This window comes from Mus caroli, chromosome 11 (assembly GCF_900094665.2).
Source record: "Mus caroli chromosome 11, CAROLI_EIJ_v1.1, whole genome shotgun sequence".
In the NCBI taxonomy this organism is placed as follows: domain Eukaryota; kingdom Metazoa; phylum Chordata; class Mammalia; order Rodentia; family Muridae; genus Mus; species Mus caroli.
The window spans coordinates 108,512,389-108,535,913 of record NC_034580.1 but is presented as its reverse complement, the minus strand read 5'-3'; the positions used below and the strand labels follow the sequence as shown (position 1 = coordinate 108,535,913).

General features: G+C 45.0%; 1 long non-coding RNA gene across 1 annotated transcript in view; it reads left to right on the top strand.

Moving 5' to 3' along the window:
- The window catches only part of LOC110305879, a 48,604-nt gene that overhangs the window by 22,883 nt on the left and 2,196 nt on the right, over nucleotides 1-23,525 (top strand). The window contains exons 3-5 of the long non-coding RNA XR_002379203.1: nucleotides 16,042-16,096; nucleotides 16,609-16,930; nucleotides 19,637-19,763. This is a non-coding gene — a long non-coding RNA (uncharacterized LOC110305879). The remainder of the gene's footprint in view (nucleotides 1-16,041; nucleotides 16,097-16,608; nucleotides 16,931-19,636; nucleotides 19,764-23,525) is intronic.

The window sequence follows — 23,525 nt, the reverse complement described above, 5'->3', positions numbered from 1 at the left end:
GCAGGGTGCAGGTCTGTGACAGTTTTGGGTGGGTCTTGCTGTCTCCCTGACGTACTGGCTGGACCCATCCTTGATTCCTGCCCTGTGGGTCTCATCAGTGTAGACTGCTTCATGAAAAAGGAACTCTGAGAAGGCAGTTGAGGGAACTAGGTAACAAAGTGAAAGCTACGGCAACATGGTTCAGCGGGTAAAGGGGCTTGCCGTCAAGCCTGAGGTTCTGAGTTTGATTTCCATCTCACGTGACGGAAAGAGAACCAACTCTCACAAGTTGTCCTCTGACCTCCACATAGGCACTGTAGTGCACTCGTGTGCTATGGCATGTGCATGTGTATGGGGTGTGTGCGTGCGGGCACACTCATACACATACATACACTAATAGCTATACAAATAAATGTTGAAAAATTATGGTTATGCAAACTGATTTTTGAAAGGAGCAGCTTCATCATCTCTGTATGTGTTGCTTCATTTAGAAACGTTTCCCTCTGCAGCTCACACTCCAAGTGCATTCTCCCAGAAGACTTGGTACCAGGATATCCTGGGAGCCAAATCAAAAGCTGCTTCCCACGTGGTGCTTAAGGGAGCACTGAAGAAGAGCAAAGGAACTGTGACTCCCTAAGCTCAGGGAATGGTCAATAAATCTCTTTGCTGGCCCGCTGGCATAGGCTTGTAGTCTCAGCTACTTATGAGTTGAGGTAGAAGGATAAGTAGTTCAAAGCCAGCCTTGTCAACTTACCAAACTTGTCTCAAATTTTTGAAAAAGAAAAGCAGAGTAGGGAATATCAGGTAAGGATAGAATGCTTACCCGGCATGCACCAGCTACCAGAGTCAACCCCTAGAACTGAAGAGAAAAGTGATCTCCTCTTTAAAAGGAACTATTTTCTGACTATCCTGGGAGTGGATGGTTCTAGAAGAGTTTGATACTCACCCTGAGACTTGTGGGAAATATCAGATTTGGAGTCTTCGTAGCTAACCACTTCAGGTATAGTGTCCCCAACTGGGATGACAGATAGGAACCTCATAGTGTCCCCAATCTCATGTTCCTTTTGCCTTAGGAAATCCTTGGGGTCTAAAACTGCACCAAGTATAAGAGATAACTCCCCTCTCCTCCTTGGAGACCAGGATTGGTACCATTATGTGCAGACTTTAGGCAGGGTGCTCAAGTCCTCCCTCACCCATCTCTTCTTGTCCTAAGGGATAAAGAGCTTGCTTTCAAATGTTATTAATGCTGGGACACTGGGCAAGAGAACACTAATGTTTCATGACACATGAAATAAAAGGAAATTTACATTTTAGTTCCTGTCAAGTATTACAGGAACACAGCCACATTCATCTGCTTCTGTCCTATCCACTATTGTATGAATGGTGACCATTTGTCAGTGGATACCTAGTTCCCAGTGTTCTGTTGTCTGGGGGTTGGGGAGGGTACTTCCAGAGCTTATAAGATGATAAGGGTGTGACCCTCATGAATACCATTAGTCTAATTATAAGAAACCCTTGAAAGATGACTTTTCCCTTCTGCAGTGTGAGGATGTTGAGAGAAGTTAACGCATGGGAGAAAGCAGGTTATCAGAAATATCATCCGATGAGTCCTTGTTCTGGACCACCCAAGTCACCAGAGCTGTAAGAAAGTGCTTAATGGTGTTTCTATACCATCCAGTCTCTGGCGTTCTTTCTAAGCAGCTCAAATAGATCAAGCCATTGTTTGTGGCTACCTCTGCTACATTGAACTGTTGCCATAGAGACTATATGTCTCACAAAGCTTGAAATATTTACTGTTTGGCCCTACTAGAGAAGGCTCATCTGCCTCTGGTCTAGAGGAAAATTAACATCACTAGAGCATACTAGAGCATCAGACCCAAGGGAGTGCAAAGAGGTTTTTGTGGGGTCACCTTGAAGATAATTCGAAGTTTTTTTTTTTTTTTTAAAGCAGGAGGAGAGAAGAAAGAATGCTGTGTTTCAAAGGCCAGGAGATGTCCATCTTTTCTGTTGAGGGAGGGTCTCTCATTGACCTGGAACTCGTCATGTAGGCAAGACTTGCTGGCTAGTTAGAGCTGTCTGTCCCCACATTCCCAGCTTTGAGATTCCAATTGTGCCCCACTGCGCCTGGGTTTTTGGGGATCCAGCTCAGGTCTCCATGCTTGTCTAGCAAGCACTCTACCAATGGGACTCTCTCGCCAGCCTCTCTCCTCAACAGGTTTCAACAGGTTAGGGGGTCATCAGTGCTGGCAGTCATGGTGATCATGCAGAGCCACAAAGGTGTAGTAGAGAATAAGACCCTTGCGATGTCAGTGGCGGTGTCAGTGTGGTGAAAACAGGAAAGGTATCTCTTTGGCTCATAGGTGAAAATGTAGCTTTAACAAATGTCCTAGATCCTCAGAGGGATGACCCAGGGCTGTGATGGATCTGAGACCTGGGGCTGACTAGGTACAGCATCTGAAGGTGTCCACCTGAGCCAAGTACAACAGGTCGAATCTTTGCATCCAACCTACTGCCCCATCAAAATAGCAGCGGGTGCAAAGAGAAGTTTCTTTGATGAGGGAGCTCCAAGAAATATTACTAAAAATAAAAGCAGCTGATGCGGGTGGATGGGTGGGCATGCACTCTGTCAGCCCACAGAGTGCTGGTGGGATGGCACATCACTATGTTAAAATGAGAGAACTATGAATCAGGCTATGAGTCAATCTTTGATCAAAATCACATCCTGAACTCCAATCCAAATGCAAATGACAGGGACTCACCCTGCCTCTAGCCCTAGGAGCACCTGGCCTAGCAGGACATTATCCAAGTTAGGACCCAACTCCTTCCTGGCAGACTGAGTCTTTACGCTGGGTTATGCAGAGGGCACACAGAAGAACAGCATGGACTTCTCTGGAACTCACTGGGAGACAGGGGGCTCTGGGCTTAAAGGATGTGTGGAGGTGGGGCGGAGACCTAACGGTTTTCACTGATTCCTTTTTACATTTTATTTAGATTGAGTTCTTCTCAGCAGGGTGATTTCTTAATTAAAGCCGCCCAGCCAGGCAGTCCTTTAGCTCAGACCCCTCCACAGCCTTCTAAGGTTTCATGAGGGACCTTGTCCTGCCTTATTTCCTGAGTTCTAATATTTGAATAGTATGTGGTGGATTTCAATGGGAGGAAAAGACATGTAATTTAATCATCTTTATTAGATTTTGCCTGTGGATGGAGAGAATAGGAGGTAGGAGGAGGGTCCTCTCTGAATATTCTTTTTCTCTTTCTGTACCTTTCTTCCAGTAGCCAAAGAAGGAAAAAACAAAAACCTTCTCCTTCTCCTTCTCCTTCCTCCTCCCTCCTCCTCTTTCTCCTTCCTTCTCCTTCCTCCTCCTCTTCCTCCTCCTTCTCCTCCTCCTCCTTTTAAAATAAAGATGCTAAATGTAAACATTAAGCTAGAAACAGAAGAAATAGGAGGCAGGATGTTTCAAGGTCTGATGGAACCATTCACACAAACAAATCATGCAGGTCCTTTGCTGGTAACCTGGATACTGAGTGTGATGGTACTGAAGCCCCTTGCCTTCTTCACCATAACAGGGTGTGCATGCAGACTGAATTCAGCCAGCCTCATGACCCAGCATGCTCAACCTGTGGCCAGTGGGCTACATGTCCGCTAGGACAGCTGGGAAAGTGGCCCGACACAAAATAATAGACCTGCTTAAAGCATTATGAAAAAAAATAATGTATTTTTTGTTTTCTTTTTTTTTCTTAACCCGATTGCATGACAAGCCTGAGCTTTGTAGATGACAGTGTTGTGTTACAGTGTCTAAAGGTGGGACTCTATAGGGTGCTGTTTTGCCTGATCAAAACTTGCATGGATCTAGCCACTCTTACAGGAAGAAAACCAGCTAGTGATAACAGCTGATACTAACTATGGGCTGTTATTATGTTGTCCCAGAGGAGAATAAAGAGATGGAGGCAGGATATGTCAATGCCTGATGGACCACCTTACATCTGGGGAAGAGGGATGCCTCTAGTGGGATGAGAAGGGGAAGAGCAAAATCCCAAGTCCAAAGGGCATTCTGGAGGAAATGATTCTACTGGAGAGGCTCCATGTGGCTCATCCCTTACAAAGAGAAATGTGCTGCTGCAGATGGCGAGCTTGCTCAGCGGGGAAAGGTGCTAGCCATCAAGCCCCATGACCTCAGTTTGATTCCCTGGGACCCACACAGTGGGAGAACTGACTCCTGCAAGATGCTCTCTGATTTCCTCCACATAGACAAAAAGTGAGAAAATTCTTGCCAACTCTCTTAGTTCAGCCCACAATCCTCCCATCCTGCTAATTATTCCTAAATTGAAAATTATCAGGAAAGAAGGTATGCCTTGACAAGATTTCAAGATCTCCACTCATGGTCCACTCAAATGAAGCGGGACCTGGAATTTTCAAACTCTTTGCATCACAGATAAAACCCAATGGCTAAACTTCTTTATCCGTAGACCTTGAGCTCCAATTACATTTTCTTCCCGTCTGTGTTTCTAAGAAATTGTCAGCCTGTGTAGATTGCCTCATAACAAGGGCAGGGCATTGTTCACTGCATTGATTTTGAGGGGCTGAGTTAAGAATAATAATGTTATCTCTAAACAGGAGACGGGGAAGAATTCCCTAGGGTGAGGAAGGACTCTGCCAGCACACCCCATATATAGGCTGCTTTTGGTTCTCTTGTGATTTTGGTCTCTAAAAAGACTTGCTCTGAATCTTATTTACATATCCAACATCTTCATTAACTATTTATATAAGCAGAAAAAGTATTTTCATAGCAATTACAATGAGTTTGATTACAAAGTTGCCTCTGGTCCTATAGATAGCCTACTCATTTTAAAGTTAAGAAGATGAGATTCTAAAAAAGTCCAATCATTCAACCCTATTTTTTTTGAAAATTTCTTGCAATATAACTGCAGAGGGTTATGAAAAAAAATAGTAGTCTCCAGATAACAAAACAAAACAAAACAAACAAAGCAAAACAAAACAAAACAGTAGTCTCCTGTCATCCATAGACATTTATCCTTGGCGGTACTACAGTACAGTTTTACCTATAGCCCAGTGGTATGGGGATATGGAGTTCAACCTTATTAAAGAAAAAGTAAGGTGGAGAGCAAGGTGCCACAGGCTCCTGTGATCCCCTGAAGAGTCCAGCTCTGCTGTACACAGCATTAGATCTAAGATGGCTCCCTGAACATGGGAAAGATAGCAAGAGGAACCAAGGCCAGGGCAGTGGCTGCTTCTCCCATCTTCAAGGAAGTCCTCATAGCTGATGATACTCCTGTTTCTCCCCTCCTGAGTTACCTCATCAAGCAGGGCTTTTACAGGGCACAGTGACAGTGTGGCAAGATATGATTGGCTTGAAAGTCTATGTGCTACACAATAAACTCAGATCCACACCTTGATGCTGATCTCTGGGGGAGTCTGATTACCTGGGATTCATCATGTGACTTTGTCGCCGCTCACCACCCCTTCCCCCAGTCCAGTTCCTACACAGCCGGCCTATATTCTAGTTTCTTTTTCAGTAGCTATGATAAAATAATACCCAGAAAAAGGGCAACTTACGGGTCAAATGGTTTACTTAGCTTATAATTCCAGTTGCAGTTTATCATGGCAAAGAATTCAAAGCAAGAACTTGAAGCCACTGGTCACATCCAGTAAAGAGAAAGAGTGCTTGTATGTGCCTGGACCCAGGTAGGATCTCTACTTTTATACAGTCCAGAACCTCATGGCAGGAACAGTGGCACTCACTACCCGACTGACTCTTCTCACATGAGTGAAGATAAGGCAGTCCCTCACAGACATGCCCACAGGGTAGCCTGCTTTAGACAGTCCCTCACTGAGCGTCTCGGTGATTCACGGTTAAGTTGATAATTAAAGCTAACCATAATAGTCTGGGAATACCCTCTTTGGTTTAATAAAACTCAAATGGCAAATTCAAAGACAAATTGCTTTGCAAATTCTAGGAGAACATGTCCCATCATTTCTTCAACATTCTATCTTGCTTGCCAGGCCTACCAGGCTACCCTACTAAAGACTTCATTGGTGAAGAAGTATCAGGGTCTTGTTCTGGACTCCATCTGCATCACTAGATTTTCCCAGGATCTCAGGCAGATCGGGTTAATAGTGTTTTTTAGTTGGGAGTAGGAAGGGAATGTGTCTTAGTTAGGGTTTTACTGCTGTGAACAGACACCATGACCAAGGCATGTCCTTATAAGAACAACATTTAACTGGTACTGGCTTACAGGCTCAGAGGTTCAGTCCATTATCATCAAGGTGGGAACATGGCATCATTTAGACAGGCATGGTGCAGGAGGAACTGAGAGTTCTCTATCTTCATCTGAAAGCTGCTAGGAGAAGACTGTCTCCCATGTGGTTAGGAGGAGGGTCTCATTGCCCACTCCCACAGTGACACACTTTTTCCATAAAGGCCACACCTATCCCAACAAGGCCACACCTACTAATAGTGGCATGAATGTATAAGCTTTGTAACTCCAGCGCAGGTTGGTGAACACAGGCTAAACCCTGGGGCTTGCAGGTCTGCCTATCTAACCTCCGTGGGAAGCCTCTGGGCACTGAGCAACACAATGTGTAAAACAGTGGATGGTGCATAAGGAACAACAGCCAAGGCTGTCCCCCAGTCTCTGCATACACATGCCCCCACACGAGTGCACACAACATCACACATAGACAAGAACAACGCAAACGGGTTTAAATGTAAAATAAGACACAGTGGGCTTGTGTGGAGGAAACCTCAGGCGTCACTAGTGTGTCTCAGCAGAGAAGACATGGATGCCATTGGTATCGATGGACCTGGAGCCCGTCCCAGATTTAGTCCTATGATTGTTCTGGAAAACCCTTGCAGCTCCTCAGAGGTGATCAACCCAGGTTTGTCTTCACCTGCTCACAATGCATGTGCTTGCTATACCCTCTAAGAGCTTGCCATGTTAAAACGAGAGCACACATTTAATTGCTCTTTTTAATTGAAGCTATGATGCACCCATGGCCAGGCATTATGCAAGATCTGGCTTAGATTAGCCCCTGCAGACTGAGCTAATTTAGTGCCTGCAATTATGTCTGCCCCGATGGTATTCTGCTCTCTGCAGGACATACCCAATACTTGTTTGTCTCAGATAGAAGCCATGGCTATGTTGGGGCCATCTATATTTTCTTGCCTGGGGCCTCTTATGACGCAAATTGGCTGGGATTAGGGGTGTGATCTATGACCCTGGAATAACATGGAGTTGACTGACACTGAGGAGATCTATCCTAGGAACGTCGTAAGGACACACATGCATGACCCCCCAGCGAGGACCAATGTGGGCCCACAACTAGAATCCGAAAGACAAACAAACAAACAAATCTTTTAAAAGTATACTGCTTTTCTTGGGGTGCTGCCCAGCCTTTGGGTGCAGAGGAGCAGTGTTCATGCCTTCTGAGAACGGAGAGGCACCAGCTGGGGATTTCATCTTGCAGAGACTGGTTAGCTGCCTGACAAAACAAACCGCTGTGCAGTTACAAACAGGAGTGAGTTGGGGCTAGAGAGACGGCTCGGTTGGTAAAGGGCTTGCTATGCAAGCGTGATGCCCTGAGTTTGATACCCAGCATCATTCATTCATTCATTCATTCATTCATTCATTCATACAGGTGTGTAGGAGTGCAGTTCACTTGATGAGGTATGTATTGAGAATACTGAAATTTTGGGTTCTTTAAAACACACACACTCACACACACACACACACACACACACACACAGAGAGAGAGAGAGAGAGAGAGAGAGAGAGAGAGAGAGAGAGAGAGAGAATAAAAATGTACTTTCATTTCAGTCCCAGATGTAGGGATATGGGGCTGCTTCGAACTGTTTTAGCAGGGGCGTGGTTTTCCCAGCTGCAGATAGTCTCTGCGATTGTGTGACCTTTGGGATTTTGGGGACCTCTTCAGAGGATATATAAGTGCTAAGGCCCTGAGAAGAGGTTGGTTGATGGTTGATGACCATTGAGGGGCAGGGAGGGGTTGTTAATAGTCCTGGTATCAAGGAAGAAACAAAAGTAAAGAAATTAGATTAAGGTATGCTCAATCTCTCTCTCTCTCTCTCTCTCTCTCTCTCTCTCTCTCTCTCGCTCTCTCTCTCTCTCTCTCTTTCTCTCTCTCTCCTTTCTCACCGATCTAGTGGTATGTTATGAAATTAGGAGGATAAAGGGTGGCAAAAAGAACCCCCAAGGTAGCAAAGACCAGCTACAAGGTGGAAGCAGAACTGGTCACCCAGGTGAGCAGATTCATGGACTCCTGCTGCACTGAGAGATGCTGTGTCACATATGAAATTGACAGAGACTAAATTTAATCAGAGAAAAGAGTGCATGAGCATTCTCCCTTGCCGTGTTTCTCAGTTTCTGCATGTCTGCAATCCTATCCAAACACAATGATTTCTAAAAGTAGGGTTTAGGAGCTCGAGATAGACATTCCGTGCCAACCTCTACGATCTGCATGAAGAAGCATACACACAGTACACGATACAGGTGCACACTCCTGCACATGTGCACACCCAAATAAGAGTGGGTAGCAGTCTCAGTAGATTGGTGGGGGGAACGGTTTCTTCCTTTGCATATAATGATGGCCAAAGTGACAGGTTTGGGTTTATGCAACAGTTTGATTCCAGAGAAGGACAGTAGAGATTAGAGGAAAATAGATCAATCCCAAACAGTCTTGAGATATATGTTAAGAAGGCCTTCCTGCGGACACACCTGGATGTTGTCTATTAGCAGAAAGAGGCATATGCTCTGGCTGCTTTGAAGCCACTCTGTGCTTTTAGATTCTGAAATGATCTGAGCTAGGCAGCCGCTGTGTTTGTGTATTTGGGGAGCTGGGGGTCTACAGAGGGAGGGCTAGCTGCTCATCATTAGTGAGTAGCCAATACAGTTTCTCTCTTGCTGAGTCTGGGCACTTAGCTGTGAAGCCACAGGAGGCTGGAGGTGCAGAGGTTGAAACCGGAAGAGGAGGAAGTGTACGGTGGGCTGATGCCCAGGAGGGCTCCTGGAGGGTAACCAATCCCATCAGTGGGGGCAGATGGAAGTCTCCCTGGTGACTTGATAACTCCAGGGGCAGCCCTGCAAAAGGAAGGGAGGAAAGGGGATTTCCGGAAATCTCCAGCTCTCCCTCCTGCCTGCTTCCCTCCGTCCTCCAGCTGCTGTTTGCAAAAATTAGTCGAAAGAAGGATGTATCAAAACCCCAAGAAGAAAGAACCCCGCCGCCAGCCTCCGCCATGACCCTTAACTCCAATTTTGCCTGGACTGTTTTTCTTTAACATAGCTGACGGAGGTGCAGGTCCCATATCAAAGGACACAGGAATAACAGGCAGGTTCCAGGCTGGTCGGGGAGGGGCTTAAGTCCCCACAGATGTCAGTCAAACATCCCTAAGATTCCCCGCCTCCTTTCCTTGGCCCATCTGAGGAAATCCAGAATACAAAAGCCAGAAAGCCCTTAGTACGCCTTGGCTGCTGTTCATTACGTGATTTATTATAGATATTAACTATATCTTTGATCTGACTATCTCCCGAGCTGCAAAGAGTTCCTGCTTGATAAAGTGTTAGTATACATACTCTTTAGGAGAGGGAGAGATGGCTCAGTGGCTAAGAACACTAGTTATTCTTTCAGAGGATCTAAGTTCAGTTCCCAGCACCCCCGGACACTCACAACCCTCTGTAACTACAGAGAATCTGATGCTGTCTTTTGGTCTCCACGGGCACCCACACAAATGAGACGTACATTCATGCAGATATATATGCATACATTCATACAGGCATATATACATGCACATGCTTTTAAATATATATGTACTATTTATATATAAAAAGATAAGCCTTATTATATTTTAATAGATTATCTTAATATGCCTAATGATGTTAAGGTCTTTAGAAAGATAGACTCTACCTCCTATAGTTAGTCCAGAGAGGACTGAGTTATCAGGAAGAACCAGAATTGTTTTATGTATCTCAAATGCAATGCTTTTGCTTTGCTTGCAATTTGCTTTCCCAGAACATGGCTACGGAGAGTTGGGTTTTTGCTAGCACTGGGTGTAGAGGTGTGTGTGTGTGTGTGTGTGTGTGTGTGTGTGTGTGTGTGTGTGTGTGTGTGTGTGTGTGTGTGTGTGTGTGTGTGTGTGTGTGTGTGTGTGTGTGTGTGTGTGTAGGGGAGCATGCAACGAGAAAGCATCCTACTTTGTTGGGCATAAAGGATAGGTCTCAGATTTGTACAGAATCGAGGCCACTGGTAGGCATGGCGGCTGTATGCTTTTGTTCTCACTCGTACTTGTTGCAGACTTTGGAAAGGCAAGCATCTTTATCCTCCATTTCCAGGTACAGGAAGAGGAGCCTGGTGAGGGAAAGGTGACCCCTCGTGATTGTTAAGGGGGAAAAGGCATCCGCTGGCATCACAAATATGTATCTTTTATCACAGTGTATGTGTGGGTGGTCTGTGCATGTATGTGTCTGCGTGTGTTTGTGTGTGCATGTGTGCGTGCATGGATGTGCAGGGTGGTATCTGGAAGTCCGAGGATAACTCTGTAGGGTCCGTTCTCTCTGTCCATCTTTACATGGGCTCTGCAGATCCAACTCAGGCTGCCAGATTTCAGCAGAAAGTGACTTAGAAACCTACTGAGCCATCTTGCTGGCCTCTCTATTTCTTCATGTTCTTGATGTTCACCTTAGACATGTCTGAGACAACTGTATTGGAACTGAGCATTTATGACATCTGCCCTGTTTCCTGCCTTGGTTGACAACATTTTCTTCAATTTTCAGGGCTCTTGGAGGGGACCAACCTAGACATCTCAGCACCTTCCTGTATCTCTGAGTTGTTCTGGTCTACCAGTTCCCACTAAGCTATTCCTCCAAAGATGGTCTGAAGAACCGAGAGCCCCCAGAAGAGTCAAATCCAAAGCGAATCAGAGCAGAGTCACCTTTATTGCTGAATCGCCTCTCTTCTTGTTTACCAAATCCTAGTGGTTTTTATGTGGAGGAGGCAGAGCCTGGGGTCAGGAGACTGTCGGAGGTGGAGGAAATTTGCAAAATTCCTGTCTCAGTCTTTAATTTTTCACTCATTTTTGCAAATTTTCTGCTAAACAACCTCTCATATATATTGACCCATTGACTATCTCATTGAGTCATTTGGCCATGTATCCATGACATGCTTCAAGTAGAATCAGAGGGAACACTATTCTTACAAGGTGCCTTGTTTGTCTCCCTTCCGTAGGTCCTGCCAAGCTTTTCAGAGGGCGTGTCTTACAGAAAGTGTAGGCAAGACACAATCTTCCTTTCACAGGGGTCATCCAAGACCATTGGAAAACACAGATATTTATATTATGATTCATAACGGCAGCAAAATCACAGTTATGAAGTAGCGACAAAATAATTTTATGGTTGGGGGGGTCACCTCAACATGAGGAACTGTATTAAGGGGTCGCCGCGTTAGGAAGGTTGAGAACCACTGCCTAAGTACTTCCTCTCTGAGTACTTCATCAGAGCAACAGAAAAGAAACCAATACCCCAGCTTGTGTAGTGATAATCTTATGGGTCACAGGGATCGTTCATGTATTATAGCGGATCAAGAACTGGCTTTGGAGGCCTTGGACATGTGACACATTCAATACATTCTGTATGTTCACTGTCATAATGTCCGTGACCCTGTCCCAGTGGCCAGGTGATCTGACAGGACTGGAAAACCATGGGCTTTTATCCACCTGCTCTTTCCATTGTGTTGTTGCTATGGTTTGGAACTTGAATGGCTCCCAAAGCCCCACAGGCTGAAGGCTTGGTTGCCAGGCTGTGTTGAGATAGGGAGGCCATGTGAAGTTCAGGAGGGGGGGATCTAGTAGAGCAAGCTAGGTCATTGGGGCATGCCCTTGAAGAAGCTCTATGGTTCCTGGTCCTTTTCCTGGTTTTCTTTGCTTCCTGGTTTCCACAAGGTAAGCAGCTTGGCTCCACCACCTATTTTCCACAGTGACAATTGACTTTGTCACAGGTCCCCAAGCAATGGCATCAACTATAAACTAGGTGGGGTAGTGCATACCTGTGATCTCAGTACTTGCAAGATGAATGGAGGGGAACCAGGAGTTCAAGGCTAGCCTTGGCCATAGTAGACTATGCCTCCAAACCACCACCACCACCACTACCACACACCACTACCCACACACACCACTACCCCCACACACCACTACCCACACACACCACTACCCACACACACCACTACCCACACACACCACTACCCCCACACACCACTACCCACACACACCACTACCACACACACCACTACCCACACACACCACTACCCACACACACCACTACCCACACACACCACTACCCACACACACCACTACCNCCACACACACCACTACCCACACACACCACTACCCACACACACCACTACCCACACACACCACTACCCACACACACCACTACCACACACCACTACCCACACACACCACTATGGCCACCTTCACCAGAAGCAGCAACACCAAAGAGAGTCAATTGAAAACGAACCCAAACTTTTGCAAGCGTCAGCCAAAACAAATCTCTTCTTTCTTAAAATTGATTTTTATTAGGTGTCTTATTACAGAGATGAACCTGTGACTGGCATAGTTTCTTACTGGCCTCACTCTGTTCCCACGATCAAGACCAAAATGTAGCTTAAAATTAGAAAACAGGAGGTTGACACAAGATGGCTCCCTCACCTGCTCTGGCAGTCATAGCCCTACCAGGCAGACACCTCTCCTCTGGCAGGGAAGGTGCCCAGATTGCATATGCCAGCAAGATTTTGCTAAAGGGACCCTGATATAGCTGTCTCTTGTGAGGCTATGCCAGTGCCAGGCAAATACAGAAGTGGGTGCTCACAGTCATCTATAGGATGTAACACAAGGCCCCCAATGGAGGAGCTAGAGAAAGTACCCAAGGAGCTGAAAGGGTCTGCAACCCTATAGGTGGAACAACAATATGAACTAACCAGTACCCCTGGAGCTCATGTCTCTAGCTCCACATGTAGCAGAAGATGACCTAGTAGGCCATCATTAGAAAGAGGGGCCCCTTGGTCTTGCAAACTTTATATGCCCCAGTACAGGGGAATGCCATGGCCAAGAAGTGGGAGTGGGTGGGTAGGGGAGCAGGGTGGGGGGAGGATATAGGGAACTTTTGGGATAGCATTTAAAATGTAAATAAAGAAAATATCTAATAAAATAAAATAAAAAATAAAGAAAACAGGAGGTTGGAGTGACCCGGTCTGCTGCCATTATGGTCAGTGCTTCGTACCCATGGGCATTTTATTCAGAATTAGCATTCAAGATGGAACAGAGCTACTCTCCTGGTTCTCAAGTGTTGACCTTGTGTGTCATTTATCATCACACATCATGGTTTTCCTCATTGCACTTCTAATCAGGGATGAATTGAGCCTTACTCTGATCTCTAAGGGCCCCTTCAAATGCCAGTATCTTCTGTGGTTGTTCATGTAATTTCATCTGAAAGAGAAAAAGCAGCCACAGTGAGTGCGACTTGACACTGCCACACACTTCCATAGCTCCAGCATGGCTTTGGGTACTTCCGAGATCCAATCACAATGACCAGGTGTGTGACATCCCCCAGCCAAGCTGGTCACCAGTTGGAGATTTTACTCACTGTTCGATACACATCCATACATACACTTTTTTTTTTAAAGCATAGAGTACTTTTTAAAGTCTTGGTGTTCATGTCAAAGGAAATTTAATACATAGGAGTCTGAATCATTTACATTTACATCATTCACATGTGGTTCTCTAAGAAGTAATTAGTGTCTAAGAAATCTTGTGACACACACACACACACACATTCATGTGTGTGTGTGTGCTTCTAAATTTCTTTAAAACATTAAGAAACAGGTGCCCCAGTCTTCTGAGTGTAAGCAGCAGTGAACGAACCCCTGTGGCAGGGAGGGAAGAAACGAAGGTGGCCTTGGGGAGATGAAGGTGCCAAGAAGCCACTTACCTCAGTCCCTACAGGCATGAACATAGTCAGTGCTTCCCGGTCCTTATTGGGTTGGCAATGTCTCTCCCAGAGTCGAGGGAACCACTGATGGCTGAAACTTTTCCATCCCGACGGTGTGCTGAGGTTGGCAGAGAGCACTCAAAAAACTTTGGCATAGAAGAACCACACAGGCAAGATCCCTACTTCCTTCCCTTTCTCTCTCTCTCTCTCTCTCTCTCTCTCTCTCTCTCTCTCTCTCTCTCCCTTTCTCTCTCTTTAAAGAAAGTGGCCATAATGTGTTCTTTCATTTGTAATTTTATGAAGGTCTCAATTGAATATACGAAGAAAGTGGAAAAAATGCTAACTCACCATGGACGTTTGGTTCCTTGTCCACCATGCTAAAGTCTGCCCACTCCCCCAAAGCAAAGTGGTTTTAGAGGTTCTGATAGGAAGAACACAGGGCAGAGAGGCCAGGGGTCTAGAGTCAGGACCTTTATGAAAAAGACTTATTTTCAAATATGGTTGGTTTAGCTTCTCACATGGTGAAAAGAGAATTCGGTTGTATTTCACCATGCCCATAACTTCTGCGAGCAAATGCTCTCACGGGATGGCATTTTTCACTGGTGGGCCTGCAAAGTGCTGAAGCAACAAGTTTCAAGCATCTCTTCTGTGGCTTTCATGTGTGTGTGTGTGCGCACATGCATGTGGACACAGGTGTGTGAGGGTGAGTGTGCATGTGGAGGCATGAGCCTGACATCAGGAGTCATCCTCCGTAGCTCTGATTCATCCAGACAAAGCCTGTCAATCCAGCTGATAAGCAACCCAGCTGAATGGCGGGCCTTGCGGGCCAGCTTGCTCTGTGGATCCCATGTCTTCCCTCTAAGGGTGGAATGACAGGTGGGTGCCATACTCGCCAGCATTTGCAGAGGCCTCTGGGAAACTGGCTCTGGTCCTTAACATTTGTGGTAAGCACTTTAACCACTGTACCACCTCCTCAAGCCCTGCCTTCTGAGTTTTAGATGATATATGAATGGCTAGGTTCTCACAGTGCAGCTGTTCCCTGGGGTGCGGGGAGGGTGTTGTGACTTCCATTCTCAGAAAGGTTCTGCCCTTGTCTCCAATGTGGCTTCGTGCTACTTGAAGTCATTACAGGATAAGGTTGTGCATATTTTGAATTGTCCACTCCCCCCTCTTTTTAGACACCAACTGCTTTAGTGCCAGGCTGTGGTGGAATACTGGCCAGACGTGTTTCTTGTCTTGATGCTTGTATTGACCGACAATCCAGGATCAGAGCTGCGCTTTCAACTGAGAAGCTGGGCGGCTCCTTCGGCATCAACTCTTTTATTTTACTTAACACTTTCATTTATCATTTGAGAAGTTCATAGGGTTCATTTTGGTCATACTCTCTCTCCCTCCTCCCCAAATCTCCCAGGTCCTCCTCTCCTGCTCCACCTACCCAGCTTCATACTCTTTCTTTCTCTTTGAAAAAGAAAAAGGAAAAACAACAACAACAACAACAACAACAAAGCAGAACTAAACATTCTTCCTCTTTAGAAACTCACAACCGGAGTCTGATATTTGTTGTCTCTTAACTTGCCGAAATTCTTTAACGTCATGTAAACACATTTATGTACTTTTTCCCTTTATTTATTGTGTGTGTAGGGAGAGCAGATGCAATGCATGTGTACATGTTAGATGTGAGCGTAAGTTATTGTGGAGGCCTCATTTTGATCTGCAGTCTTCTTTAGCTGCTCGGTCACCTTACCTTTCAAGACAGGCTCTCTCAGGGAGCCCAGAACTCTGGCTGGCCAGTAAGTTCTGAGGATCCTGTTGCCTCTGCCTTGGCAGTGGTACTGGTGCAGGTGTGCACTGACACACCTAGGTTTTCTATGTGGGTGTAGGGATATGATCTCAGATCTCCATGCTTGCACAGCAAGCACTTCCCCTACTGAGCCATATCTCTGGCTCCGTATAGCTAATTTTAAGGCTCGTAGAATAATTTGTGTATAGCTGTGGGGGAGGTGTCTGTCTTTCCTCATCCATGTTTATGGATGTTTATTGTCATTTGCTTAGGATGTACTTGTTTGATGAGTGCGGACTCAGTGCTGGGTAAGGCTGGAAACAGAAGGTAAGAGGGATGGAATACTGAGGGTTGACTCACCTAGTCAGGAAACTGCAATAGAGAACCTTCTAGAAATCTATGTGAAGTGAGAGTGTCTTACTCATGTGTCTTGAGTAGCATCTAGCTTTACCACATCATTTTTGACTTGGGCTTGAAGCTGAGAGAAATGCCACGTGGGAGGCTCTTCCCTCCTACCCAGATTCTTTTTATCATCCCTATAAATTTTTGGTTTTGCCACAAAGCTTCAGATTAGTTCAATTCATGCTGTTTTTGAAAATCTGCGAATTAATATGTAAACAATGTAGGAACGCCCCAACTCTATTTTTTGGCTCCTTATCTGTGTGACTTTAAGTGCCAGAAACGTGTGTGTGTGGGGGAGTCCATTCAAAGTCAGTTTGTTTTGATCATATTTATTTTTTAAATTTACTCTCTTTTAATGCTTACATTGGTCTTAAAAATTATTAATTTTTATATGATATATTTTAATCATTTTTCCATCTCTCAACTCATTTTTCCAGGTATACGTACAAAGATCTGTTCCACCTTGTGGCAATACTGCAAGTCCCACCCTCCCATGGCTCTCCTCTGTACAGACTGTAAAATACAAGCAGAAAACACTAATTAACTGATCATTAGCAGGAAGGTGAAAGATCATACTTAGATTTACATGTTGCCTTCTTGTTCGAAGAACTGCGTCAGCATCCACTAATTAATCCATCAGCAAAGAATGCTGCCTGCATCTCTCCATCATTAGCCAGTCTTCAAAAGAAGCAAGAAGACCGGGGGATGGGCGCCAGATGGCTTCTGATGCATCTCTGTCATTCAGATCTCCTCCACCAGGTAAAGTGGCCAGATCAGAATCCAATTTCCAACCCCCAACTTTTACTTACAAGTAAATTCTGATTTTCTGAAAAAAAAAAAAAAAAAAAAGGACCAAAGTTATGTAACAGACGAAGTGATAGAGGTAGAAACAAATGAATTTTAATCTCATACTTTTTTAAAAGTACTTTATTTCCCACAAATACTGAATTTCAGCACTTTTGTTTTATGATACAAAGTAATGTGTTCCTTCTTGTTATGACTTTTTACCAATGCATTTCTGTTTCTACAAGGTGTGTGTGTGTATGTGTGTTTGTGTGTGTGTGTGTGTGTGTGTGTCAGGGCCAATTAATTAGGCTATGGCTTTCTGAGTGGTGAGGGTTTGAGACAGGAGAGAGTCTAAATGTTTATAACAAATTACTGAGAACCAGAATTTTGTCAAGACTTTAGGGAGGTAAATGTTTGTAACCATAAGAATCATTCATTCATTCATTCATTCATTGATTCATTCATCTGATTTGGGAAATCCTTTTGTCATGATGGACATAATGAACAGATACATGTTTAAATTTGTAGGGAAATTCTAAAAACAGGAAACAATAGATAGAAAAGAGGGTAATCTGGGGCTCAGAAGATAAGAGCAGGTACTGTTTGAAGAGTTTCACCCCAGCACCCATAGCAAGTAGGTTACAACTGCCTCTGACTTCAGCTCTAGGCTGTCTAGTACTTTCCTCTGGCATCCTCAGTCCTTATCTCATGTGTATACACCACCCCCACCCTCACTACATACACACACACACACACACACACACACACACACACACACACACACACACGAAACAAATCTTTATAAAAGGACGTTCAGCTTCTCAACCCAAATGGTTGTTTACTGTCCTTCCTCTGAACTACAGCCAGTCTCCCTGAGCCTCAAAAGACAGACAAATGGGAAATTAGCTCAATTTAAATTTCTGCTTCTGGATTGGTTTCAACTGTGCTTGTTGTGTTCAACGACAAAATCTCCGCAATTCTGCAAAACTAGCTTGTCTATGGAAATCATTTGTGGGGGATCTGTTCCTCCCATTCACGTCACTGAAAATCTGAAGCTCAGCTCTGATTTTTATCAACGTCCCTTCCACCCTCTACTTAATCGCAGAAAATGAAAGCCACAGTGTGCTTTGAAATTAGAACGTGGCAAGTTCAGAGTGGGCAGGGAGTCTATTGTCTTTTGAGAGGAAAGCTAGGAAGCACAAACCATACTCAGCTAGATAGAAATAAACAGAAAACACACACACACACACACACACACACACACGAAAGAAAAAGGAAAGAAAGAAATGGGAGATCCAGTGAGCCAGCAGAATCAAGCTTAGACATTGATCGGAGCCAGAGTGGAAAATCACAGCCTGAGAAGCCAATGATACCAAGAGCCTGACTCTCTCCAAGAGCCCTCTCCTTTGATTATAGCCAAAGCCCCTTTAGAAGCTCATCCATCCCCAGGATTCTGAAATAAAGGCTGGAATCCTCAACACAGTGTGGCTTTTATCCAGAACTTATGTGATTTTATCCTCAACGAACTTATTAAAGCCTTTTATCTTCTCATACCTAGGGATTTATCCACTTGTTGGTGTTTATTTTGCAGGCATGTCCTAGTGTAGACGAAAATGAACGGCTGTTGACTAAGCTCCAGCAGCCTCTCTTATCAAGTGGATCATGTTTCCCTGGGGATTTCAGAGTGTCCCTAAACATTGTATAAGTCCACAATGTTCTTGCAGCCACACTCAGTGGCTCCTTTGGAAAGGTACTTGGGCTCTCAGCTAAATAAATTCCTTCAAGGACAGTTATTGGGGACACTGGGAAGTGCTTTTTCCGTGTATGAGTCTTTCTTTCCTTCCAAGGCATCTGCTTAATGAGTTGTGACTCCTCTGGTTCACACAGCAAAACATACATGATTCATTCTGTGGGTCTATTTTATAAGCTGGGATAACAGGTGATGTGTGTAGCCTTAAAATACCTTGGGAAGTATATAGGAGGTAAGAAAATGCCCCTGGAGAGTCCTGGTGGCTTTGGCATTCTAATTCATAGGAACCCACTTGCTAGCTCTAAAATTTCTTATTACAAGAAAAGCAGCATTCAGGTTGAATATCTTATATGGCTCATGCTCAGGGACAGAAGTGCTTCACATTTTGAAGTTTTTCAGTTAATTTTTTCCTTTTTTACCTTTTTTTTCTTTTTCATTTTTAAAGTTGTGAATTACAGTGCACCCTAAACATCGGTGTTTAGGGCATCTTAAGAATTTGCATTTTTCAGATTAGAGATATTCAACCTAGAACAAAACTTTCGAAGAAAGCAAGTCTTGATTATTTTAGAGTTGACAGTGCAGACAGCATCTGTCCCTCCTAAAGGTAGACTAGAAAAATGGAAGTGGAGGGGTGAACACATCAGACTATACCCTGAATCTTATGGAGGAGTAGCAACTATTAAACAAGGGGAGACTCCCTAAAACACTAGAATGGGAGTTAACACCAACAAGCAAAACAGCCCAGGCAGCAAAGGAAGGGTCAGAGAGCTCATTAGCTGATCTACTGTCATTTTTTTCCCCTATAGAAAAAACCTCCAGGTAGTGCTGTTGTCTACGAAAAGCCCACATTTAACACCACCATCCAGCTGGATCAGCTGTGAGACCTTTCCTCCTCAGAATAACTAAAATTCTTTCATCTATTCAATAAGACCTATCCAGACCACCTTTGTGGAGGGTGACCAGTTGTCTGTCTTGGGATGCCCATGACTCTCTTGGTTCTAGCATTTGAAAGCCCAAGAGTATCAGTTACCCCTGAGTCCTGAACAAGCCAGTAGAGTAAGTTGGTCACTTTTTCTATCTCTTTAAAGAAGCAAATGAGTGAATACATTCAAGCCATATAAGACCACGCCTGACACATGAGAAATCTCAACTTAGTAAAGTGCAGTGCTGTGGGATCAGGTCTCAGTCTCTACTTACTCTCTCTCTCTCTCTCTCTCTCTCTCTCTCTCTCTCTCTCTCTTTTTTCCCTCCACACATGGATGTGTCTTTGTAAAGCAATCAGGAAATAGAACCTTCCATGGCCAGTTGTCAACCTGGGACAAACCTTCCTGGTGACTTTGAGGAGTCCTGAGGAATGATTTCCCAGTGTCCTTGTGACTGTCTATGAGCAGATCTACTGAAGCCAAAGCCTTAATACCTTTCTAGAGAGATCAGAGGAGGGATGTGGAGTGCAGATGGGATGGGCATGGAGAGACACACACCAGGGCTTGTTACAGTTTCCTCATGCTGGGAGCCTCTGTACTCATCTTAGTACCTTATTTGTCCTACAGATATTTTCAGTTCCAAATCATCAACATTTCCCACCCCCCTTCCTCATAATCACAGTGGCAAACACTCTGTAAAAATCTCTGTCTCTCAGGGGATCAGTCAGCGCTTAACACCACTAGGCATCTTGTTACCTCGTGAGCCCCAACAGTAGCAAGTGTTCTTCTTTTTTTTTCCCATTTGCTGGATGAGGGCATGAAGACACAGGGTGGAGAGATTTGCTTGGGGTTTAAGTAGGATTTTGGCAGGAGTCAGGATTCTAATGGAGGCGAGTCGATGCTTTCAGTCTGATTTCTTCACAGGTAGAGCAGGCAAAGAATAGTGCCTTTCCTAGCTTGTAGGGCTAAGGAGCTCATGGGGCCATAATGACTTGGTCCACAAAAAAACGTGATTGGAAGCAAATGTCTCCTGTGCACTCTTTTACTATCATTGCCTGCTCATTCGTGCCTTGTTGTCTCAAACTACAAATGCCTCAGGAGATAAAATAGGCAGAGTCTGTAGATCCTCCCCTTTCATCAAGAGAACAAAGCCCTATTTCCTTGGGGTCACAAAAGCATTGTCCCTAATTTCTCAGGTCAGTTATGTCTCTCCCATTTCTTCTTTCTGACGAGATTTCTCGAGTCTCTGTGCTGTGTAAAGGTGGACCCCGTGGCTTTGAAGATGAGAAGCAGATGATAATGGTTATCGTAGGACTGAATTACCATCGTACATACTTGAACTGCAAACTAATTAGCATTCTGGCCTGCTTTTCCAAAAGTCCAACCAAACAGGGATGCCCTTAGCACACAGAATAAAAGGGACTTTTGTGATTTTAATCCAGGGTTTGCTTTGGATTAGAGGCTGTGTGTTCACCTTCAGCATTCTCTGTTTGACTGGACTCGCCTGCTGAGTCGTGGAGGCTCTCGATTAGCAATGGTGTCTGCATCAGGGCAGCAAAGTGGCAGAAACCTCATCAGGTGTGGCTAGTTTATGTACAGGTGTGGACAGGGCAGTCATTGAAAGCAGAGCCCGACTTTGTCTCCTACCTATACTCAACACCTCCACGCCCCAGCCCTGGCAGCATTTCTTTGCCTGCACAGTTCTCTTTTCCTTGTTAGGCTTGCAAACCTTTCACTCATCAGAGGCCCAGAGCAGTTTGGAAGGCTCGGATGTGTCAGTATCAGTAAGCTAATGGAAGCCATGTGTTCCCAGAATGGGAAAAAGCTGGCCACGCAAGCATCCAGACACGGCTCGCTTAAGTGGTTCTGAAGCAAAGATTCTCTCCTGGCGTTCGTTCTATTCTTTTCTTAGTAGGTTGTTAGCCACTCTGAAGATTAGCTTGCTGATGCTCCTGCCCAGTGACCCCATGCTTAAACATAAAGGACTCATGCAATAAGGGCTGGTGAATTAGCTAAGATTTATCAAATAGATACTGAGGCAATGCAGCTTAACAATGAAAGGACAATCAGAACCACTACATCAACTGGCTATGTGTTTAGTGCGCACATCCCTGCTTCCCAAGAGTCTTAAGTTGATGGGCTTATTTAACCCTAACCCTGAGTTGGGAACTAGGCATTGCCATTTCCATACCACACCAAGCTCTCCACAGGAGAGCTGAGGAATGTATCTGACCATGGACACTGTGGCCTGGGGGCTGGTAATCTAGTCTTTATGCTTTCTCCATGTGGCACAGTGACCTGGGAAGGGGACTTGTGATAGCAATGAAATGTAGACATTATCTAAGATTTCAAAGGATGCATGGTAGGAAAACATGGTTAATATAAGGTAAGTAAATTTGCTCAGTACAGCCTGCCTTGCCAAGGGTAGCAAGGCATGGAGGTTTATCTTTCCCAATAGAGTGACAAGATCTGAGCTTACTATACCCCCTCAATGACTTGACATAAAGAGAAGGAGGGAACTTTTGGGAAGAGGGTTTAGTTATTTGGTGAGCATCTTATTTCCATTCCTGTGATAAAATACCTGGGAAAAGCAACTTAGGAGAGAAAGAGGGCGTTTCAGCTCATAAGGCCAGGGTCTGTATTAATTTCTCTCTGCTCATGTGATAAAGATGCCATAGTCCAAAGGGACTTCTGGAGGGAAGAGTTTACATTGGTTTATGGTTCCAGAGGAAGGGACAGTCCATTGTGGTCGGGGAGGCATGGCAACAGGATGCTGGAGCAGGAAGTTCGGAGTTCACATCTTCAAACCACAAATGAAGCAGAGTGGGTGAATTGCATGTTGGGGCAGGCTGTACATTTCCAAAGCCTGCCCCCAGACACACACACACACACACACACATACTCTAGCAAGGCTCCACCCCTTAAAGGATTCATAACCTCCCTGAGTAGTGACACCAGCAGGGGACCAGATATCCCAGTACCTGAGTCGATGAGGGACACCTTTCATTTAAACCACCAGACAGCCCAGCATCATGGGGAAATCAAGGCAGCAGGTACTTGAAGGGATTTGTCCTATCCAAAGTCAAGACACAGAGAGGATGAGTGCTTGCTTGTAGTCAGCTTGCTTTCTCCCCTCCTACTGTTCAGGAACTGAACTCTGGAAATGGTGTCTGCCACAGCCTTCTCACATCAATGACCATGAAGGCAGTCAAGTCAGCCCCCCCCCCCCCAGAATGCTGGGTATTTCTTCAAAGCAATGAGAGAAGAGATTCAACTAATTCTTCTTTGAAGGAGGAGAGAGGCCAGGACTCACTCCTTAGATTTGGATAGATGGAGGGAATGAACTTCTTCCCCCTCCTTCAGACCTCAATACCCCCCGCCCCCCACCGCTCCCTTTTGCTTCCCACCTAGGTTCTATCAAGGTTTACATTCTCATTGCAGGAGAATCTGGGTCCCTAGCCCTGCTCCACTGACAGACAGGGGAGGATTCCAGTGGAAGTCTTCTAGATAGCTTATCACCCAGATTGTTGGATGTTCTTTCTGTCTCTCCCCTCCATGCCTCCTCCCTCCCTCTCTTTGTCCCTCCCTCCTCCTCCCCTCAGCTTTCATTCTTCCCTTCCTTCCTCAGTCCTCCTTCTCTCCCCCCTCTCCCTCTTCTTCTAATCCTCCATACTTCTCTCTTCATACTCTCTACTTCTCTCATTCTCCTCTTCTCTCCTCCTCCCCCTCTTCTTCTTCTTCTTCTTCTTCTTCTTCTTCTTCTTCTTCTTCTTCTTCTTCTTCTTCTTCTTCTTCTTCTTCTTCTTCTCCTCCTCCTCTTCCTCCTCCTTCTCCTCCTCCTCCTCCTCCTCCTCCTCCTCCTCTTCTTCTTCTTCTTCTTCTTCTTCTTCTTCTT